Source organism: Mobula hypostoma, chromosome 8, assembly GCF_963921235.1.
Source record: "Mobula hypostoma chromosome 8, sMobHyp1.1, whole genome shotgun sequence".
Classification (NCBI taxonomy): Eukaryota; Metazoa; Chordata; class Chondrichthyes; order Myliobatiformes; family Myliobatidae; genus Mobula; species Mobula hypostoma.
In genome coordinates this window covers 2,044,662-2,069,021 of record NC_086104.1, presented here as the reverse complement: position 1 = coordinate 2,069,021, position 24,360 = coordinate 2,044,662, and the positions used below count along the sequence as shown (strand labels likewise).

General features: G+C 45.5%; 1 long non-coding RNA gene across 3 annotated transcripts; it reads right to left on the bottom strand.

Annotated features, from left to right (window-relative positions):
* Positions 1-1,302: 1,302 nt before the first annotated feature.
* Positions 1,303-21,836, bottom strand: LOC134350332 (uncharacterized). Of its 3 annotated transcripts, XR_010018872.1 has the most exons (4): positions 21,500-21,836; positions 21,353-21,418; positions 16,573-16,725; positions 1,303-2,049 (listed from the first exon to the last, which is right to left on the bottom strand). It is a non-coding gene; the product is annotated as an uncharacterized LOC134350332 (long non-coding RNA). The 3 variants fall into 3 exon arrangements; XR_010018870.1 differs by having other exon boundaries at positions 21,353-21,836; XR_010018871.1 differs by lacking the exon at positions 1,303-2,049 and adding an exon at positions 13,963-14,536 and having other exon boundaries at positions 21,353-21,836.
* Between the last annotated feature and the right edge of the window lie 2,524 nt (positions 21,837-24,360).

Here is a 24,360-nt window from a genome sequence, read left to right as displayed (position 1 = left end):
ACCTTCAGATTTGTGCCTGCAATTAATGCCAGCACTCAATATTCAATCCACAGAGGGAAGGGAGGGGTTTTCACACAGGCCAGGAGCAGAGCTGGGTGCTCGAGGGTGACATCAAAGTGTGTGGCTGCTGGGCTGGGGTTATAGGGAGATGCTGGGCAGGCTGGGACTGTTTTCGCTGGAGTGAAGGGGGAGGAGTGGTCCCCTACATAGTTCTGTAAAACCAGGAGGGCCAGAGATAATGTAACTTGGCCTCAAGGCACTAAGTTATGGAAAGAGATTGAGCAGATTGTGTCGGGGACTGAGGGTTGATCATACAGAGGTACACCATATACAATCAGTGGCCACTGTATTATGTACCTCCTGTACCTCAAACTGGCCACTGAGTGTATGTTCATGGTCTTCTGCTGCTGTAGCCCGTCCACTTCAAGGTTTGACGTGTTGTGCATTCAGAGATGCTCTTCTGCACACTACTGTTGTAACGTGGTTATTTGAGTTATTGTCACGTTCCTGTCAGCTTGAACCAGTCTGGACATTCTCCTCTGACCTCACTCATTAACGAGGTATTTTCACCCACAGAATGTTTTTGTTTTTCACACCACTGTCTGTAAACTGTCGACACTATTCTGTGTGAAAATTCCAGGAGATTGGTTGTTTGTGAAATACTCAAACCACCCTGTCTGGCACCAACAATCATTCCATGGTAAAGCACTTAGATCCCTTGTTTTCCCATTATACACACACAGAATGCAGGAGGAACTCAGCAGGCCAAGCAGGGTCTCAGCCTGAAACATCAATTGCTTACTTTCTCCCCCCGCCCCCCCCCCCAGCCCCAGAGATGCTGCCCGGTCTTCTGAGTTCCTCCAGCATTCTGTGAGGGCTGCTTGGATTTCCAGCACCTGCGATTTTCTCATTTGTGATTGGTCTTCCTCATTCTGATGCTTAGACTGAATAACAACTGAACTTCCTGACCATGTCTGCATACTTTTGCTGCTACATGATTGGTTGATTAGATATTTGCATTAATGAGCAGGTGTACAGGTATACCTAATAAATTAGCCACTGAGGGTAAGATTGTGAGAGTAAGATGAATGTGGCACAGTCTTCTTCCAGGGGTTGGGAAATCATGAACACTGTCATCATAAAAGACATCCTCATATCAGCCATCAGTCTGGTTTGGTGTTAGCATCCTCTCATGATATAGAAAAACTGCAGTGAACTGTCACATCAGCAGAAAAGGTCATTGGCTGCACTGCAAGACTTGTATGTTTCTAGGACAAAGCAGTAGGCAGTAAAAACGTTGCAGACACTACCCAACCTGCAAGCTGTTGTTTCCAAAAACACTCGTCTGGAAAGTGTTATAGATTAGATTATGAGAACACTCAGTCCTCTTTTACTGTCATTTAGAAATGCACACATGCATTAAGAAATGATACAATGTTTCTCCAGAGTGATATCACAGAAAACAAGACAGACCAAAGACTAACACTGACAGAACCACATAATTATACCATATAGTTACAGCAGTGCAAAGCAATACCATAATTTGATGAAGAACAGTCCATAGGCACAGTAAAAAAAAGTCTCAAAGTCCCAAGTCGATAGACTCCCGAGTCCCCGATAGCAGGTGGCAAAAGGCAGAAACTCCCTGCCATAAACCTCCAGGCACCGTTAACTTGCCAATGCCTTGGAAGCAGCCGACCACAGCCGACCCCGAGTCCATCCGTCCGAAAACTCTGAGCTTCCGAGCAGCCTCTCCGATACAGTCTCCCGAGCGCCATCCTCTGCCGAGCACCTTCAACCTCTCCCCGGCCGCTGAAACACGCAAAGCCGAGGATTTCAGGGCCTTCTGCTCCGGAGATTCCGGTTACCACACAGTAGCAGCGGCAGCAAAGCCGGCATTTCAGAAGTTTTTCCAGATGTTCCGCTATGCACTCATGTCTGTCTCCATCAAATCAGGATTGTGCACGGTCCCCACTTGACAGATAACAGATATTCATCACCGAAGCGGCCGCGCGCGCTGTCGTCACGCCACCATCTTCTCCCCCTTTCCTGGTGGAATTATAGCACTATTTTAAAAAAAACTTCACTCCATCTTAAAAGTTTCTTCCTCAAAGGGCAGTTAATCTGATCAACCATTCTTGTTAGCCCCACCACCCCCTCTATTACCCCCATCACAGCACAAAACGACTTAAGTTATTTTTTGTAATTTTTTTCGACGGTAACACATCGAAGCTGCACCCTCTCTAACATGCTGGTAGAGAGAGTTATATTTGGGTTTTTAGCGCTGGAAATAGTTACATCCCGACACGCAGGACAGAAGCAAGGTCGCAGGGACCAGCTACTTGCGCTTATGCCGGCCGGTTTAGCGAGCAGAGCGGCGGACACCCCTGCTGAAATCTGGAGGAAAACACAGAGGTTGCAGAGGGGAACACAAAGGCGAGGAAAGAGGACCGGGTCGAGACAACAGAGACTTATGGAGAAGAGGAGTTCGGTGGGTAATAAAATGGACGAGTTCACAGCACTAGCCAAGGCATCAGAGAACATTTCGGGAATGCAGTGTTATGTGTTTTACTGGAACGGGGCTGCACGAGGTCATACCCGATCAAAACTTTTCCATGGACGGCTTCCAGACTGTTCCGGCTGACCGGAAGTGCACTGAGAGTGGTAAGCATAAAGGAGTTGGGTGCTTACTGCTCTGGTTAACAACGGATGGTGCAATCCTGGTCATATTACGATCGAGGAACATGTTTGCAGACTGGATATTGAACTCTTTACTGTTGGACTTCAGCCACATTCCACCGAGATACAACACTGGGCGGCACGGGAGGCCATTCCTGCCTGTGGCCATCGAACTTGCAGCTCCTCCCGTGGAGGGTCAGACACCCTGAGCCAATAGGCTGGTCCTGGACTTATTTCCATCTGGCATAGTTTGCATTTTGTTGTTTGATTGTTTGTGGTTTTTGTATTGCTACATTTATGCTCTATTCTTGGTTGGTGCGGCTGTAACGAAACCCAATTTCCCTCGGGAATCAATAAAGTATATCTATCTATCTCTGTACTGTAAACTCTAAACCATATTTTATAACGCTGTTCATATTGTAAATACATGCTAGTACTTATACATTGAAACACATTTTATTCCACACCCTTCATGAGATTGTGCAGTCTGTGGATCATTAAAAGTACTTTGCCGAAAGGGGAATTGTACACAGCAGACATAACCCACTAACACAATCTATGGACGGTGGGAAGAAACGGAGCATCTGGGCGGCAGCACACGTGGTCACAGCGAGAAGGTACATTCTCCTTCTCGACCGTGGTGGGAACTGAACGCCAGTCGCTGGCACCGTAAAGCATTACCCTAACCACTAAGCTACCACGACACCCTCTTGGCCAGTTGGGTTGAGGCGTCTGCTTCAATATGGCATTGCTTTCCGATAGTGGACAGGGACGTGCAGCAAATGTGGGCAAATTGGGACAGATTAGACAGATTGGAGAATGCAAAGAAGTGGCTGATGGAATACAGTGGAACCAATTGTGTGGTCTTACACTTTGGTAAAAGGAATAAAGACACTGACTACTTTATAAATGCGAAGAAAATACAAAAGTTTAAGGTGAAAAGGGACTTGGGAGTCCTTGCACAGGATTCCCTAAAGGTTAACTTGCAACACACAAGATGCTAGAGGAACTGAGAAGGCCAGGCAGCATCATTGGAAAAAGTACAGTCGATGCTTCAGGCTAAAACCCTTCGGCAGAAGGAGGAAAAAGCTGAGGAGTAGATTTGAAAGGTGGGGGTGGGGAGGAGAGGGAGAAACACGAGGTGATAGGTGAAACCTGGAGCAGGAGGGATGAAGTAAAGAGCTGGGAAGTTGATTGATGAAAGAGACAGAAGGGCATAGAAGAAAAAGGGGAGGAGCACCTGAAGGAGGCAACGGGTGGGCAAGGAGATAAAGTGAGAGAAGGAAAAGGGGGATGGGAAATGGTGAAGGTGGGGGGGGGGTCGGGTGAGGGCCATTACTGGAAGTTTGAGAAATCGATGTTCATGCCATCAGGTTGGAGGCTACCCAGACAGGATATAAGGTGTTGTTTCTCCAACCTAAATGTGGCCTCACCACGACAGTGGAAAAGGCCACAGGTGGACACCTGTGGAATTCATTGCCACAGACAGCTGTGGAAGCCAAGTCATTGGGCATACTTAAAGCAGAGGTTGATGGGTTCTTGATTAGTCAGGGCATCAAAAGTTATGGGGAGAAGGCAGGAGAATGGGGATAGAGGGATAATAAACTGGCCATGACAGAATGGCAAAACTGAGTTGATGGGCAAATGGTCTAATTCTGCTCCTATGTCTTATGGCCTTACATGGGATTAGTTTAGATTGGAATCTGGGTTAGCTTGAATAAATTGGGCTGAAGGGTTTAACTCTGTGGCCCCGAGGTACCTGCTCCCCAAGCTGGTTCCAGTATCCAGACCAGCGGAAGCTTCAACCCTGGGTTCAGCAATGGGAATCTACCCCCCCAGCCCCTCCCACAGAAGGAAAGTTACATGGTGACATCTGGCCAATCAGAGCAGAGCTGAGCACTGGGGCCGAGGTGACTGAGTGGAGGCGGAGAGGGCGAGGGTCAGATTGACCACAGTAACCAGCACCACGGTACACCGCCCACCGTCAGGGGAGCGAGGGAGCGTCCCGCTCTGTGAGGGAGCAATGCAAGTGTGAGACAGCACTCAATCTGTGTTGAGAGCGCACCCACTCTGTGAGGGAGCGACGCACAATGTGAGGGAGCACTACCATGTAAGGGTGGACCCACTGTGTGATGGAGTGCCTACTGTGTGAGGGAGCACCCAGTGTGTGTGACAGTTCATGGGCTGCTATGTGTGGGTGAGTGGTAGAAACGGGGGGGGGGGGGAGGAGGAGGAGCATATGGTCCCAATAACTGTATTCATGGTCAGTTTGTGAAGGATGGAACCAATTCGGACAGTAAATTGCACCTGAATGGCCCTATTCTCACATGGCTCAACCTCTTGCTCTTCACATATTTGTAGAATGCCTTGGAGTTTTCTTTAATCCTGCTCACCAAGGCCCTTTCTAGCTCTCCTAATTTCATTCTTAACCACCTTCCTCACAACCTTGTAATTTTCTAGGCTCAAACAGTACCTGGTTTCTTGAACCTTTGGTAAGTTTTCTTTTCTTCTTAACTAGATTTTCTACATATTTGTACCCCATGGTTCTTTAACTCTACCATCCTTTGCCTGCCTCAATGGAACACGCCTTTGCAGAAATCCACGCAAACATCCCTGAAGATTTGCTACATTCCTGCTGTGTATTTCCCTGAGAACGTCTGCTGCCAAGTTTCTGACTAATAGTATCATATTTCCCCCTACATCAGTTAAATGTTTCCCAAATTGAGTCAGCGGTGAGGAAGGTGGTGAGGTTTAGAATACAAGAGCAAGGATGTGATGCTGAGGCTGTATAAGACACTGGTGAGGTCCCACCTTGAGTATTGTGAACAGTTTTGGGCCCTCATCTTAGAAGAGATGTGCTGGCATTGGAGAGGGTCCAGAGGAGGTTCCAAAGAATGATTCCAGGAATGAAAGGGTTATCATACAAGGAACATTTGATGGCTCTGGGTCTGTACGCGCTGGAATTCAGAAGGATGAGGAGTGATCTCATTAAAACCTTTCAAATGTTGAAAGCTCTAGACAGAGTAGATGTGTAAAGGATGTTTCCCATGGTGGGAGAGTCCAGGACAAGAGGGCACAGCCTCAGGATAGTGGGGCGCCCTTTCAAAACAGATGCAGAGAAATTTCTTTAGAAATTTCTTTAGTGGTGAATTTGTGGAGCTGAAGGTTAAGGAACCCCTATGGGAACAGTGGTCACAATACAATCGAGTTCATGGTGAAATTTGAGGAGAAACTAAAACCCAATGTGTCGGTATTTCTGTGGAATAAAGGAAATTACAATGGCACAAGAGGGAAACTGGCCAAGGTTGACTGGAAAGGGATACAAGCAGAAAGGACTGCAGAGTAGTAATGGCTGGAGTTTCTGTGAAAAAATGAGGGAAGTGCCAGACAGATATATTCCAAATAAGAAGAAATTTTCAAAGGGAAGAAGGACACTACCATGGCTGGCAAGTGAAGTTAGAGCCAAAGTAAAAGCAAAACAGAGGGCATACAAGGAAGCCAAAGCTAGTGGGAAGATAGAGGATTGGGGAGCTTTTAAAAACTTGCAGAAGGAAACTAAGAAGGTCATTAGGAAGGAAAATATGAATTATGAAAGGAAGCTGGCAACTAATATCAAAGAAGATACTAAAAGCTTTTTAAGCTTTTTAAGTATATAAAGGGTAAAAGAAAGTTGAAGGTAGATATAGGACCAATAGAAAATGACGCTGGAGTTAATGATAATGACACAGTTAATGAAGCAGAGATAGCAGAGGAACTGAATGCGTATTTTGCATCAGTCTTCACAGTGGAAGACGTCTGCAGTATACCGGACATTCAAGAGTGTCAGGGAAGTGAAGTATGTGCAGTGAAAATTACAGCTGAGAAGGTGCTCAGGAAGTTTAGTGGTCTGAGGGTGGATAAATCTCCTGGATCAGCATCCTCGGGTTCTGAAGGAAGTAGCTGGAGAGATTGTGGAGGCATTAACAATGCTCTTTCAAGAACCGTTAGATTCTGGCATTATACTGGATGACTGGAAAATTGCAAATGTTACTCTGCTATTTAAGAAGGGTGGGAGGCAACAGAAAGGAAACTTTAGACCTGTTAGCTTGACATCAGTGGTTGGGAAGTTGTTGGAATCGATTGTTAGGGATGAGATTATGGAGTACCTGCAGTCACATGACAAGATAGGCCAAAGTCAGCATGGTTTCCTGAAAGGAAAATCCTGCCTGACAAGCCTACTGCAATTCTTTGAGGAAATTACAAGCAGGGTAGACAAAGGAGATGCAGTAGACATGGTGTACTTGGATTTTCAGAAGGCCTTTGACAATGTGCCGCACATGAGGCTGCTTAGCAAGACAAGAGCCCATGGAATTACAGGGAAGTTACTAGCATGGGTGGAGCATTGGCTGGTCAGCAGAAAACAGAGTGGGAATAAAGGGATCCTATTCTGGCTGGCTGCTGGTAACCACTGGAGCTCCACAGGGGCCGGTGTTGGGACTGCTGCTTTTTACGATGTATATCAATGATTTGGACTATGGTATTAATGGATTTGTGGCTAAATTTGCTGATATACAAAGATAGGTGGAGGAGTGGGTAGTGTTGAGGAAACAGAGCCTGCAGAGAGACTTAGATAATTTAGAGAAATGGGCAAAGAAGTGACAAATGAAATACAATGTTGGAAAGTGTATGGTCATGCACTTTGGTGGAAAAAATAAATGAGCAGACTATTACTTAGATAGGGAGAGAATTCAAAATGCAGAGATGCAAAGACACTTGGGAGTCCTTGTGCAAGATACTCTAAAGGTTAACCTCCAGGTTGAGTCAGTGGTGAAAAAGGCAAATGCAATGTTGGCATTCATTTCCCGAGGTATAGAATATAAGAGCAGGGATGTGATGTTGAGGCTCTATAAGGCACTCGTGAGACCACACTTGGAGTATTGTGTGCAGTTTTGGGCTCCTTATTTTAGAAAGGATATACTGATGTTGGAGAGGGTTCAGAGAAGATTTATGAGAATGATTTCAGGAATGAAAGGGTTACTGTATGAGGCATCTCTTGGGCTGTAATCCCTAGAGTTCAGGAGAATGAGGGGGATATCATAGAAACATTCTGAATTTAAAAGGCCGGAACAAATTAGATATGGCAGACAACAGGAATTCTGCAGATGCTGGAAATTCAAGCAACATACATCAAAGTTGCTGGTGAACGCAGCAGGCCAAGCAGCATCGACAGGAAGAGGCGCAGTCGACGTTTCAGGCCGAGACCCTTCGTCAGGACTAACTGAAGGAAGAGTGAGTGAGGGATTTGAAAGCTGGAGGCGGAGGGGGAGATGCAAAATGATAGGAGAAGACAGGAGGGGGAGGGATGGAGCCAAGAGCTGGACAGGTGATAGGCAAAAGGGGATACGAGAGGATCATGGGAAAGGAGGTCTGGGAAGAAAGATAAGGGGGGGGGGTGACCCAGAGGATGGGCAAGAGGTATATTCAGAGGGACAGAGGGAGAAAAAGGAGAGTGAGAGAAAGAATGTGTGCATAAAAATGAGTAACAGATGGGGTACGAGGGGGAGGTGGGGCCTTAGCTGAAGTTAGAGAAGTCAATGTTCATGCCATCAGGTTGGAGGCTACCCAGATGGAATATAAGATGTTGTTCCTCCAACCTGAGTGTGGCTTCATCTTTACAGTAGAGGAGGCCGTGGATAGACATGTCAGAATGGGAATGGGATGTGGAATTAAAATGTGTGGCCACTGGGAGATCCTGCTTTCTCTGGCGGACAGAGCGTAGATGTTCAGCAAAGCGGTCTCCCAGTCTGCGTCGGGTCTCACCAATATATAAAAGGCCACATCGGGAGCACCGGACGCAGTATATCACCCCAGTCAACTCACAGGTGAAGTGATGCCTCACCTGGAAGGACTGTTTGGGGCCCTGAATGGTGGTAAGGGAGGAAGTGTAAGGGCATGTGTAGCACTTGTTCCGCTTACACGGATAAGTGCCAGGAGGGAGATCAGTGGGGAGGGATGGGGGGGACGAATGGACAAGGGAGTTGTGTAGGGAGCAATCCCTGCGGAATGCAGGGGGGGGGGAGGGAAAGATGTGCTTAGTGGTGGGATCCCGTTGGAGGTGGCGGAAGTTACGGAGAATAATATGTCGGACCCGGAGGCTGGTGGGGTGGTAGGTGAGGACCAGGGGAACCCTATTCCTAGTGGGGTGGTGGGAGGATGGAGTGAGAGCAGATGTACGTGAAATGGGGGAGATGCGTTTAAGAGCAGAGTTGATAGTGGAGGAAGGGAAGCCACTTTCTTTAAAAAATGAAGACATCTCCCTCGTCCTAGAATGAAAAGCCTCATCCTGAGAGCAGATGCGGCGGAGACGGAGAAATTGCGAGAAGGGGATGGCGTTTTTGCAAGAGACAGGGTGAGAAGAGGAATAGGGGAAGGCCTCAAAGCTCTACGCTTCTTTTTGGATTCCAGACCTAATCAGTTCCCCTCTACCACCACTCTGCTCCGTCTAGCGGAATTAGTCCTTACTCTTAATAATTTCTCCTTTGGCTCCTCCCACTTCCTCCAAACTAAAGGTGTAACTATGGGCACCCGTATGGGTCCCAGCTATGCCTGCCTTTTTGTTGGCTTTGTGGAACAATCTATGTTCCGTGCCTATTCTGGTATCTGTCCCCCACTTTTCCTTCGCTACATCGACGACTGCATTGGCGCTGCTTCCTGCACGCATGCAGAACTCGTTGACTTTATTAACTTTGCCTCCAACTTTCACCCTGCCCTCAAGTTTACCTGGTCCATTTCCGACACCTCCCTCCCCTTTCTAGATCTTTCTGTCTCTGTCTCTGGAGACAGCTTATCCACTGATGTCTACTATAAGCCTACTGACTCTCACAGCTATCTGGAGCCTCCGGGTCCAACATATTATTCTCCGTAACTTCCGCCACCTCCAACGGGATCCCACCACTAAGCACATTTTTCCCTCCCCCCCCCCTGCATTCCGCAGGGATCGCTCCCTACACAACTCCCTTGTCCATTCGTCCCCCCCATCCCTCTCCACTGATCTCCCTCCTGGCACTTATCCGTGTAAGCGGAACAAGTGCTACACATGCCCTTACACTTCCTCCCTTACCACCATTCAGGGCCCCAAACAGTCCTTCCAGGTGAGGCATCACTTCACCTGTGAGTCGACTGGGGTGATATACTGCGTCCGGTGCTCCCGATGTGGCCTTTTATATATTGGTGAGACCCGACGCAGACTGGGAGACCGCTTTGCTGAACATCTACGCTCTGTCCGCCAGAGAAAGCAGGATCTCCCAGTGGCCACACATTTTAATTCCACATCCCATTCCCATTCTGACATGTCTATCCACGGCCTCCTCTACTGTAAAGATGAAGCCACACTCAGGTTGGAGGAACAACACCTTATATTCCGTCTGGATAGCCTCCAACCTGATGGCATGAACATTGACTTCTCTAACTTCCGCTAAGGCCCCACCTCCCCCTCGTACCCCATCTGTTACTCATTTTTATGCACACATTCTTTCTCTCACTCTCCTTTTTCTCCCTCTGTCCCTCTGAATATACCTCTTGCCCATTCTCTGGGTCACCCCCCCCCTTGTCTTTCTTCCCGGACCTCCTGTCCCATGATCCTCTCGTATCCCCTTTTGCCTATCACCTGTCCAGCTCTCGGCTCTATCCCTCCCCCTCCTGTCTTCTCCTATCATTTTGCATCTCCCCCTCCAGCTTTCAAATCCCTTACTCACTCTTCCTTCAGTTAGTCCTGACGAAGGGTCTCGGCCTGAAACGTCGACTGCGCCTCTTCCTATAGATGCTGCTTGGCCTGCTGCGTTCACCAGCAACTTTGATGTATGTTGCTAGATATGGCAGAGTTATTTCCCATGATAGTGGTGTCTAGGACAAGAAGGTACGACTTCAGGATTGAAGGACGTCCATTTAGAACAGAGATGCAGAGAAATTACTTGAGTCATAGGGTGGTAAATCTGTGGAATTTGTTGCCACAAGCAGCTGTGGAGGCCAAGTCATTAGGTGTATTTAAGGCAGATGTAGATAGGGTCTTGATTAGCCACGGCATCAAAGGGTATGGGAAGAAGGCAGGGGAGTGGGGATGACTGGAAGAATTGGATCAGCCCATGATTGAATGGCAGAGCAGACTTGACAGGCCAAATGGCCTGCTCCTGCTCCTATATCTTATGTTCTTATGGTCAAGTTGTCTGTTTCTATCCCTCTCCAGCAGTAAAGGAGGTAGAGTTGTGATCACTACCTCCAAAATACTCTCCCACCGAGAGATCTGACACCTGGCCAGTTTCATTTCCCAATACCAGATCAAGTACAGCTTCTCCTCTAGTTGGTTTATCTACATATTGCATCAGAAAACCTTCCTGAACACAGCTAACAAACTCCACCCACCCCTCAACTCCTCGCTCTCAGGAGATGCCAATCAATATTAGGAAAGTTAAAATCACTCAACACAACAACCGTGATAGATAGATAGACAGACAGACAGACAGATAGATATACTTTATTGATCCCGAGGGAAATTGGGTTTCGTTACAGCCGCACCAACCAAGAATAGAGCATAAATATAGCAGTACAAAAACTACAATCAAACAACAATATGCAAACTATGCCAGATGGAAATAAGTCCATCTTATTTCTGCATCATTCCAGAATCTGTCCCTCATCTGCTCCTCGATATCCCTGTTACTCTTTGGGGGTCTATAAAAACACCCAGTAGAGTTATTGTCTCCTTCCTGTTTCTGACTTCCACCCACACTGACTCAGTAGACAATCCCTCCATGACTTCCTCCTTTTTTGCAGCTGTGATACTATCCCTGCTGCAACTCCACCTCTTTTGCCTTCTGCCCTGTTCTTTTTGAAACATCTAGCCCGGCACACTCAGCAACCATTCCTGCGCCTGAGACATCCAAGTCTCTGTAATGGCCACAACGTCACAGCTCCATGTATTGATCCACGCTCTAAGTTCATCTGCCTTGTTTATGATACTCCTTACATTCAAACAGACACATGTCAAAGCATCTGGCTGAGTGCATCTTTGCTCTAACATCTGTCTATCCTTCCTCAGACATTACCCACAAGCTGTCTCTACCTGTGCACTAACCACCCATCCTCTGCCTCCTGCAAATCTAGTTTAAACCCTCCCCTACAGCTTTAGCGAACCGCCTTCCCAGGATATTGGTTCTCCTCCAGTTCAGGTGCAACCCCTCCCACTTGTACAAGTCACCCCTTCCCTAGAAAAGATTCAAAGAACTTGAAACCCTGCCCCCTGCACTACCTCCTCAGCCACTAATTCCTCTGCGCTATCTTCCTGTTCTGACCTTCACTGGCTCAAGGCTCCAGGAGTAATCTGGAGATTACCACCTGGAGGTCCTGTTCTTCAGCTTCCTTCCCAACTCCCTAAACTGTGCAGGACCTCTACCCCTCTCCTGCCCATTTCATTGGTACCAACACATACCATGACCTCTGACTGCTCACCCTTCCCTTCAAGGATATTCTACAACCGCTCAGAGACATCTTCTGTTGCCACAGAATCTATCTGTTCCCTTAACTATTAAGTCCCTGTGACTATTGCTCCATCTGACTTCACCCTACCCTCCTGAGGTTCAGAGCTGACCACACTGTTATTGGTGTGGCTCCTGCCACCTTGCCCAGATAGGTCATCTCCCTCAGCAGTATCCAAAGGAGTATACCTGTTGTTGAGGAGAATGATTGTGGATGATCAGCCATGATCACAGTGAATGGCGGTGCTGGCTCAAAGGGCTGAATGGCCTACTCCTGCACCTATTGTCTATTGACCACAGGGAGACCCTGACTTCCTTCTCCCTTTTACCTCTCTCAGTGTTCACCCATCTACTCCCTGAATTCTGCACTCTGGGTGTAACCACCTGCTCAAAAGTTGTAACTGTCAATCGCTCGGCCTCCCGGATGATCCTTAGTTCATCGAACTCCAACTCCAGCTCCTTAATGCGGTCTTTCAGGAGCTGGAGTTGGCTGCATTTCCTGTAGGTGTAGATATCAGGGAGACCATCAGGTTCTATGAATTCCCACATCCCACAGGAGGAACATTCCACTGCCATATCTGCCATCCTGCCTGCACTGTACAATGGGCAACCAAGATCAAATCAGCAATAGGAAAAAAGGAAAAACCTAATCTTAATACCTGTCTCTTCGGTCTGTTGAAGGGTGTGAGGGAAGAGCACTGAGTGCAGTTACTATTACAAGAGAGAAGGTGCTCATCAAGCTAAAAGACCTGAGGGTACACAAGTCACCTGGACCAGATGAACTGCACCCCAGGGTTCTGAAAGAGGTAGCGTTAGAGATTGTAGAGGCATTAGTAATGATCTTTCAAAAAGCATTGGACTCTGGCATGGTGCTAGAGGACTGGAAAATTGCAAATGTCACTCCACTCTTCAAGAAAGGAGGGAGGTAGCAGAAAGGAAATTATAGACCAGTTAGTCTGACCTCAGTGGTTGGGAAGATGTTGGAGTCAATTGTTAAGGATGAGGTGATTGAGTGCTTGGTGACCCAGAACAAGATAGTACAAAGTCAGCGAGGTTTCCTTCAGGGAAAATGCTGCCTGACGAACCCGTTAGAATTCCTTGAGGAGAGTACACGCAAGATAGATAAAGGAGATGCAGAAGATGTTGTATATTTGGAGTTTCAGAAGGCCTTTGACAAGGTGCCACATATGAGGCTGCTTACCAGGTTAAGAGCCTCTGGCTTTACAGGACAGTTATTGGCTGATTGGTAGGAGGCAAAATAAAAGGATCTTTCTCTGGCTGGCTGCCAGTGACTAGTGGTGTTCCACAAAGGTCAGCGTTGGGATTGCTTCCTCTATGCTGTATATAAATGATTTAGTTGATGAAATAGATGGCTTTGTTGCCAAGTTTGCAGGTGATGCAAAGATTGGTGGGGGGCAGGTAGTGTTGAGGAAACAGGTAGGATGCAGAAGGACTTAGACCGATTAGGAGAAATGGCAGAAAGTGGCAAATGAAATACAGTGTTGGAAAATGCATGGTCATGTACTTTGATAGAAGTAAATGTACTATTTTCTAAATGGGGAGAAAATCCAAAAATCTAAGATGCAAAGGGACCTGGGAGACCTTGTGCAGAACACTCTAAAAGTTAACCTGCAGGTTTTGTTAGTGGCGAGGAAGGCAAATGAAATGTTAGCATTCATTTCAAGAGGTTTAGAATACAAGAGCAAGGATGTGATGCTGAGGCTTTATAAAGGCACTGGTGAGGCCTCACGTTGACTATTCTGAACTGTTTTGAATTGAATTGAGTTGACTTTATTTCTTACATCCTTCACATACGAGTAAAAATCTTTATGTTACATCTCCATCTAAATGTACCATGTGCAATCATAGTAATTTATAATAAATAGGACAGGCAATGTAATATAGAGTACACTCAAGTCTGAGAGAGTTCATCAGTTTGATGGCCTGGTGGAAGAAGCTGTCCCAGAGCCTGTTGGTCCTGGCTTTTATGCTGTGGTACCGCTTCCCGGATGGTAGCAGCTGGAATAGATTGTGGTTGGGATGACTTGGGTCCTCAATGATCCTACGGGCCCTTTTTACACACCTGTCCTTGTAAATGTCCTGAATCATGGGAAGTTCACAACTACAGATGCGCTGGGCTGTCCGCACCCCTCTCTGCAGAGTCCTGTGATTAAGGGAGGTACAGTTCCCATACCAGGCAGTGATGCAGCCAGTCAGGATGCTCTCAATTGTGCCCTCATCTAAGAAAAGATGTGCTGGCGTTGGAGAGGGTCCAGAGGAGGTTCACAAGGATGATTCCAGGAATGAAAGGGTTATCATACAAGCAACGTTTGATGGCTCTGAAAAAGCTGTAAGAAGGGAAAAGATGAAAAAATGAGGGCAAACCAGCCAATAATATAAAGCTGGATACCAAAAGTTTTTCAGTTAGATAAAGAGTAAAAGGGAGGTGAGCATTGATATTGGACCACAGGAAAATGATGCTGCTGAGGTAGTAATGGGGGACAAAGAAAGAGCAGATGAATGTAATGGGTACTTTGCATCTGTCTTCACTGTAGAAGACACTAGCAGTGTGCCAGAGAGCCATGTGTGTCAGGGAGCAGGAGTGAGTGCCATTGCTATTACAAAGGAAAAAGTGCTAGGAAAACTCAAAAGTCTTATCGTGGATAAGTCACCTGGACCAGATGGACTACATCCCAGAGTCCTGAGAGAGGTTGCTGAAGAGATAACGGATACATTGGTCATGATCTTTCAAGAACCACTTGATCCTGGCATGGTCCCAGAGGACTGGAAGATTGCCAATGTCACTCCACTGTTTAAGAAGGGAGGAAGGCAAAAGGAAGAACATTATAGGCCAGTTAGTCTAACCTCAGGGGTTGGGAAATTTTGCAGTGTGTTACTAAGGATGAGGTTTCGAGGTACTTAGAAACTGATGATAAAATAAGTCAAAGTTAGCATGGTTGCTGTAAAGGGATATCTTGCCTGACAAATCTGTCACAGTTCTTTGAGGAAGTAACAAAGAGTGTGGACAAAGGAGAGGCAGTGGATGTCACTTACTTGGATTTTCAGAAGGTGTTTGATAAGGTGACACGTGAGGCTGCTTAACAAGATAAAATCCTATAGCATTACAGGAAAGATACTGGCTTGGTTAGAGGAATGGCTGACAGGCAGGAGGCAGCAAGGGGGAATAAAAGGGGCCTTCTCTGGTCAGCTGCCTGTGACTAGTGGTGATGATCCTCAGGGGTCATATTGGGACTGCTACTTTTCACATTGTTTGTCAATGATTTAGAGAATGGAATTGATGGCATTAGATGCGGATGATATGAAGATAGGTGGAGGGGTAAGTAGTACTGAGGAATTAATGGGATTGCAACTGGGCTTGGACAAATTGGAAGAATAAGTAAAAAAGTGGCAGATGGAATACAGTGGAGGGAGAAGAGGGCGCTGCCTCAGGATAGAGGGGCGTCCATTTAAAACAGGTGAGGAGAAATTTCTTTCATGGGGGAAGAGGGGTGGTGAATTTGAGGAATTAATTACCACAGGCAGCTGTGGAGGCCAGGTCGTTGGATGTATTTAAGGCAGAGCTTGATAGGTTCTTGATTGGACACGGCATCAAAGGTTACAGGGAGGAGGTGAGGAGCTGGGAAGAAAGGATCAGCCATGTCTGAGTGGCAGAGCAGACTCAATGGGCCAAATGGCCTAATTCTGCTCCTATGTCTTGTGGTCCTATGGTCTAATGGGGTTGCTGTGTATGATAGTAGAAGTGTATATGGATTTTAGCAAGGTATTCCATAAGGTACTCCATGCAAGGCTTATTGAGAAAGTAAGGAGGCATGGGATCCAAGGAGAAATTGCTTTGTGGATTCAGAACTGACTTGCCCACAGAAGGCAAAGAGTGGTTGTAGACAGGTCATATTCTGCATGGAGGCTGGTGACCAGTGGTGTGCCTCAGGGATCTGTTCTGGGACCCTACTCTTTGTGATGTTGCAAGGGGTCATTGGGAGCAGACCCAAATGCAAGACACAGACACTGAAGTACTCGAAACAGGGCTAGGTTTCTCAAGATAGCAAGGTGAGTAAGGGAGAAACGATACTGGACATTGACACAGGCTCTGGATGAGACTAGGATTCAGGGCCTGGGCTAGGACTTGGATTAGCAACCCAGGACCCTTTCTAGGAGCACGGGGCCAGGATGTCTGGTGAAGTAAATTGCTGAGGGACTCCTGGAATGAACAAGAACACAAACCCTTGACTGGGACAAGACTGGAACTTGGAACACAGAGCCGGGACCCCTCCTAGGGAACAGGACCTAGGGCTAGAACTCTTCTTTGACACAGACACTAAACACAAAGAGATAGTTCAATACTCAGCGATAGATAGTTCCTTACCCTGGCGTGGCAAGGCTCCAGTCTCACTCCCGTGGTTGAACTTGACAGGGATGCAGGCAAGGCTTCAGGCGGAAGGGGAAGGAAACAGTCCAGCAGGGAATCTTCTTCTTCAATTTCCAGCTGTTCAGACGTATCTAGGCGTATTACAGCCCTCTGCAGGATGTGTAATTAATTATAGAACTTCAAGGAACTCAAATTCTCGAATACAACCTAGTCTCACGTATAAACTGAATAATAAACTCTTCAATCTGATGTTGATTCTCTTGATGGCCAAACAAAGATTTAATAGAAAACCAAAATAAATTTAAGCCAGATAGCCTCTTGAACAGCATGCTTCTTTCAACTTTGTATCGATTATAGCTCAGTAAAACATGCTGGACTGTCTCTGGACTACCACAGTCACATAATCCAGTAGGATGTTTTCCTATTATCTTTAAATAATAGTTTGGCCCACAATGCCCCAACCTAAGTCTTGTAAATTTCACCATATCTCTACGACTTAAAAGGTAACAGTCTGAGACCTTTTTAAACTAGTGGGTGACTAGAAAAATAATGCCTGCCCCTTAATTCATTTTTCCAATCCTCCTGCCACTTCTTCTCTATACCTTTTTTAAATCCTACTTCTCAATTCTGCTCTGCCTAAGGTAACTAATTTGTACTTGACTGCTCTGTAAGGAAGACTTTGCAATGCCATCCACAATTTCATTTTCCTTCAACCCAGCGTGCCCAGGTATCCATGAAAATCTAACTGCACAACCCATCTTCCCTACTCTAAACAACACTAAGGGAATCTCAATAACAATGTCAGGACGAGCTTTTGATTTACTCCCTTTTATAGACTCTAAGGTAGCAGCAGAATCCAAACAGATGATAACCCTACGTGGTCGAGAGTCTTCTATCCACCATAAGGCCCAGAGGATTGCTAATAATTCTGTTGCAAAGGCAGAAACACCATCTGAAACCCGGTTACCAATCTTAACTCCAAGTTGAGACACATACATCCCAAATCCTGCCCTACTGCTCTCTGGGTCCACTGAGCCATCAGTAAAAATCTTCAGATAAGATCCCTATTTATTATTTAAATATTCATTTGTGATCAACGCAGATGAAACAACACTGCTTCCTTGAAGCTGAAAAAGGAGGAATAGGTCCACTTCTGGTTCTGGGAAGAGCCAAAAAGCGATGGGTGGCAGGCAAATTTGGCCAACTATGTCTTCCTCAGTTAGTTTCAATTTCACAGCCCAGTTATTAACCAAATCTAAAAATGGGTATCTTTTAATTTTACTTTGGAGTTTCAACTTCCCCTGCAAAAGACACTTTGATGGACAACACACACCAAAGTTGCTGGTGAACGCAGCAGGCCAGGCAGCATCTGTAGGAAGAGGTACAGTCGACGTTTCAGGCCGAGACCCTTCGTCAGGACTAACTGAAGGAAGAGTGAGTAAGGGATTTGAAAGCTGGAGGGGGAGGGGGAGGTCCAAAATGATAGGAGAAGACAGGAGGGGGAGGGATGGAGCCAAGAGCTGGACAGGTGATAGGCAGAAGGGGATACGAGAGGATCATGGGACAGGAGGTCCGGGAAGAAAGACGGGGGGGGGTGACCCAGAGGATGGGCAAGAGGTATATTCAGAGAGACAGAGGGAGAAAAAGGAGAGTGAGAGAAAGAATGTGTGCATAAAAATGAGTAACAGATGGGGTACGAGGGGGAGGTGGGGCCTTAGCGGAAGTTAGAGAAGTCGATGTTCATGCCATCAGGTTGGAGGCTACCCAGACGGAATATAAGGTGTTGTTCCTCCAACCTGAGAGTGGCTTCATCTTTACAGTAGAGGAGGCCGTGGATAGACATGTCAGAATGGGAATGGGATGTGGAATTAAAATGTGTGGCCACTGGGAGATCCTGCTTTCTCTGGCGGACAGAACGTAGATGTTCAGCAAAGCGGTCTCCCAGTCTGCGTCGGGTCTTGCCGATATATAAAAGGCCACATCGGGAGCACCGGACACAGTATATCATCCCAGCCGACTCACAGATGAATTGTTGCATCACCTGGAAGGACTGTTTGGGGCCCTGAATGGTGGTAAGGGAGGAAGTGTAAGGGCATGTGTAGCACTTGTTCCGCTTACACGGATAAGTGCCAGGAGGGAGATCAGTGGGGAGGGATGGGGGGGACGAATGGACAAGGGAGTTGCGTAGGGAGCGATCCCTGCAGAATGCAGAGAGGGGGGGAGGGAAAGGTGTGCTTAGTGGTGGGATCCCGTTGGAGGTGGCGGAAGTTATGGAGAATAATATGTTGGACCCGGAGGCTGGTGGGGTGGTAGGTGAGGACCAGGGGAACCCTATTCCTAGTGGGGTGGTGGGAGGATGGAGTGAGAGCAGATGTACGTGAAATGGGGGAGATGCGTTTAAGAGCAGAGTTGATAGTTGATAGTTGATGGACAGCTGTGATTGAATCCATTTAGTTTTACCCAATACTGCAGGCTCAACTGAATTTGTCTTGAATGCAGAAGCACTTCTCCCATCTCCACACATAATGCCGGGACTGATGTTGTTCCATAAGCTCCACAACAGAGTCTAAGTGCTTTGGACTGCACAGTGTTTAGTTTTCCAAGCACTGTCATAGCAGTGGAACCATAAGCAATACAACCATAATCTATAACTGATCTAATCATAGCTAGATATATTAAATATGTAATTTCCCACCCTGCTCCCAGTCGCATCCAGCAATACTTCTCATAACATTTAAAACTTTCTCACACTTTCCAATTGTTTTATCTATATGAATCCTCCAAGTAAGCCTTTCATCAAACCAGACACCTAAAAACTTGAATACCTTGACTCTTTCTAGTGGAGAATCGTATAGACACAATTCACAATCAGGAATCTTTCTTCTAAAGCCAAAAATCATGTATTTAGACTTAGAAGCAGAAATCCTGAAACCCCATTTATTCACCCAGTTTTCAACTGATCTTAAAGCCTTTTGTACCTGCCTTAATATATACTTGATGTTTCTTCCTCTTTTCCAGATTGCACCATGTAACTAGTAGAGTGGATAGGGGAGAACCAGTGAATGTGGTATATTTGGATTTTCAAAAGGCTTTTGACAAGGTCCCACACAGGAGATTAGTGTGCAAACTTAAAGCACACGGTATTGGGGGTAAGGTATTGGTGTGGGTGGAGAATTGGTTAGCAGACAGGAAGCAAAGAGTGGGAATAAACGGGACCTTTTCAGAATGGCAGGCGGTGACTAGTGGGGTACCGCAAGGCTCAGTGCTGGGACCCCAGTTGTTTACAATATATATTAATGACTTGGATGAGGGAATTAAATGCAGCATCTCCAAGTTTGCGGATGACACGAAGCTGGGTGGCAGTGTTAGCAGTGAGGAGGATGCTAAAGGGATGCAGGGTGACTTGGATAGGTTGGGTGAGTGGGCAAATTCATGGCAGATGCAATTTAATGTGGATAAATGTGAAGTTATCCACTTTGGTGGCAAAAATAGGAAAACAGATTATCTGAATGGTGGCCGATTAGGAAAAGGGGAGGTGCAATGAGACCTGGGTGTCATTATACACCAGTCATTGAAAGTGGGCATGCAGGTACAGCAGGCGGTGAAAAAGGCGAATGGTATGCTGGCATTTATAGCAAGAGGATTCGAGTACAGGAGCAGGGAGGTACTACTGCAGTTGTACAAGGCCTTGGTGAGACCACACCTGGAGTATTGTGTGCAGTTTTGGTCCCCTAATCTGAGGAAAGACATCTTTGCCATAGAGGGAGTACAAAGAAGGTTCACCAGATTGATTCCTGGGATGGCAGGACTTTCATATGAAGAAAGACTAGATGAACTGGGCTTGTACTCGTTGGAATTTAGAAGATTGAGGGGGGATCTGATTGAAACGTATAAGATCCTAAAGGGATTGGACAGGCTAGATGCAGGAAGATTGTTCCCGATGTTGGGGAAGTCCAGAACGAGGGGCCACAGTTTGAGGATAGAGGGGAAGCCTTTTAGGACCGAGATTAGGAAAAACTTCTTCACACAGAGAGTGGTGAATCTGTGGAATTCTCTGCCACAGGAAACAGTTGAGGCCAGTTCATTGGCTATATTTAAGAGGGAGTTAGATATGGCCCTTGTGGCTACGGGGGTCAGGGGGTATGGAGGGAAGGCTGGGGCGGGGTTCTGAGTTGGATGATCAGCCATGATCATAATAAATGGCGGTGCAGGCTCGAAGGGCCGAATGGCCTACTCCTGCACCTATTTTCTATGTTTCTATGTTTCTATGTCTGCAAACAATGATTTGCCAAATCTTGTCCCTACCTGATCAAAGATATCATTTATCATGACATGAAAAAGAACTGGACTAATGACACTTCCTTGAGGGGTACCATTACCTCTTTTAACTGATCTGGAGCTTGTTCCATCTATTCTTACTTGAATTGTCCTTTCCTTCAATAAATCTTTGATCCAATTAAACATTCTACCTCCAATTCCCACATCATTGAGTTTAATTAATAAGCCATCCTTCCATAGCGAGTCATATGCTCTTTCAATGTCTAGAAATATTATTACTTCTCTATTTTGAAATGCTTTTTTAATATCATGATCTAAAAGGGCAACAGATTCCATTGTTGATCTTCCAGTTCTAAAACCATTTTGATAGGCGGCAAAACGTCCCTTATTTTCCAAAAAATAAACAAGTCTGTTGGTGACCATTCGTTCCATAGTTTTACAAAGCACTGATGATGTTAAACTATAGGCCGATACGAGCTAGGACTAGTCACGTCCTTACCTGGCTTTAAAACTGGAACTACCACCGCATGCTTCCATTCTACTGGTAATTTTCCTTCTTTCCACACTGAATTAAACAATGTTAGAATTTCTATTAATACAGAGTCATCTAAATGTTTAAGCAATTCATAACACAGTCCATCCCTACCAGAAGTGTTTGAACCTGATTGGACAGCTTCCTGCAATTCCTGAAAGGAGAAAAACAAATTTATGGAGCTATTATCATCCAAACTGTCCAATTTCCAACTTTCCTTTAACATAATTTCCTTTCTCAAATCACCTAACTCTCCAGAACTGTGTAACGCCTGGAACACCTCTACAAACATATCAGCCTTTTCCTTATTGGTTACAGCTTCACTATCTCCTTCCAGCAAAGCTGGGATAGATGGTTTCCTATATATCCCTGACGTTCTGTGAATGATCGTCCATAGCTGCTTTATAGGTGTCTCAGGGCTCAGGGTTCCACAAAATCTTCTCCAACTATACCTCTTTGCATTTTTAATTACTCTTCTTGCTGCTGCTCTTTCCTTTTTATACTCCATAATATTATCTAACACTGGGTACTTTCTTAATTTCCTGTAAGCTCTATTTCTGTTTCTTACTGTTATATCACAATTTTTATTCCACCACGGAACTAATGCTCGAGCCTTAAGTACATTCCATAGCGGAATAGTCAACTGAACAACTTTATGAATTATAGAACAGAGGGATTCATTCCAATCATCTATGGAGCCCTCGCTATTAATTGCTTCTATTATATCCACAGCTTTCTCCTGGTACTCATCCCAATGGGCCAAAGAAAAATTATACCTAGCAGACCTCTCCTCAACTTCTACTATCAAATTTCTACCAAATCGACATAATATAGGATAGTGATCACTTCCTAGTGTGTATCTGCCCATAACATCCCATTCCCCAACTCTAGCTAGGTTTGAGGAAGTGATAAGTCTAAGTGACTACAAGTATTCTTTACAATATTAAATCTTGTAGGCCTTCCGTCATTTAGCAGTACCAGGTTGTATTTATCTAGAAACTCCTCTACCACCACTCCATTACTATCTTTACTTTCACTACCCCAAATAGGATTATGGACATTGAAATCTCCAACCCAGATTACTGGGAATCTTACCTTATTCATAATTTCATCCAAATCTGATAACATCATATTACCTGGATTATAAAAGTTAAAAGTTATTTGACCACGAGAGCTCCAAACCTCCACAGCCACAATTTCAAATTTAGATTTAATATCAAGTCTTCTAAACTGGAGTCCTGTTTTTATGAAAGTTGCACACCCTCCACCAGATTTACCTGTTCTGTCAGCTCTGAAACTATCCTATCCAGGGATCACAAAATCTAAATGAGGCTTCAACCATGTCTCCTGTATACAGATCAAATCAGACTTGTCTTTAGAAGTTCCAACAAATCTTTTTAATTCTTGACCATTTGCAGATAAACTTCTTGCATTCCATTGTAATATTAAAAACATCCAAATACTAATTATTGGCCTCTTCATCCACATGAAGCTCCTCTGTACGCTCTGATCCCCACAACTGGGAAGTATTCAGTGATTGTTTGTCTGTCACATACTCATGTAATTTTTCTGGCGAAATCTGTTTTATATCAAGGAATCTCTCTGCAGCTCCAACAACTACTTTTATCATATCTGACCTCTTGGCCATAGTTTTAGCCCCAACCAGTACATCAACAACAAATGCCAAAAAAGACTCTTTAGTCAACAACAACACGCCTGAAGGAACCATAGTTGGAGAACTCAGAATGAACTGACTCCCCATCGTTCCAATCTTTTCTTTACTTATCCTTTGCTCTCTATCAACTTTCTTTACTGCTTCAGCATATGATATTTTTTGTCGGATACTAACATCCTGAATCTGCTTTGCCTTACTAAATACTCACATCCTCTGAACGCCACTGTATGGTCCCCTCCACAGTTACTGCACTTAGGCACCGCTGCCTTACATGCTTTAATATCATGATTCTCTACACATTTCACACATCTTCTTTTATCTCAACATGAACCAGCAACATGTCCAAATCTCTGGCAATTATAACAGCATAAGGGAGGCCTAATGTATTCTCTAACTTGATAAGACATGCACCCAAGATAGACTCTAGTTGGAAGAACATCACCTGCAAAAACCAGAAGAACAGGGGAATCCCAATTACCACCTCTCTCAATTTTAATTGTTTGGTCAATCACTCGACCACCTTTAATATTGTCCAAAATTTCTTTTTCAGTTATGCCAAACCAAATACCATACACTACCCCCTTAACTCCCTTCCTTTCTTTCAGAGTGATACACTCCACTTTCACAACCAATATTCCCACCATTTTAACACTGTTATATTGGTCAATGTCTTTGCAACAAATTTTTGGTAATCCATTAGACAAAATCTTGGCCTGGAATCCTTTACCTATTTGGTTCTCTAATGCTGCTGCCACTTTCAAAGGATTAAGAGCTCTAAACCCTCCTTCTCCCTCCTTCTGACCTTTAATTTTATACAGAACTATAAATTCCTCCAATTCACCCATTTTCCTCAATTTATTGTCCCCCATTACTTCAGGTCTTTCACTTGATGCACCCCTTTTTTTGGCTGCCCTTACTTCTGGAGTATTCCACAGTCTCCCACCCTCCCCCTTCAATCTCAACCCTCCCCTCCCTTTTGCAGCCATAGGCTATAAGCTAACCCTTTTCAAACTACTGGGCTCCTCCACACCAAAGTCCTCAATCAATCAATCAATGTTGTCCTGGCTCAGCTTCCTAGCCCCACCAAGGAATCCTTGGTTTGAGAAGTATTTATATGCCAGCCCAAAACGAGAATCAGGCGCCTCAATTTAGGCACCCAATGGAACAAGGGAAAACAGGAAAACCGGAAAACCCGGAATAAGGAATCAACGGACTGGACCATGAACTGGAATGCAGACTTCACGGACCGAACCATGACATGTGATTTTCATAAATGACCTGGATGGGCCCTTTGGAGTGG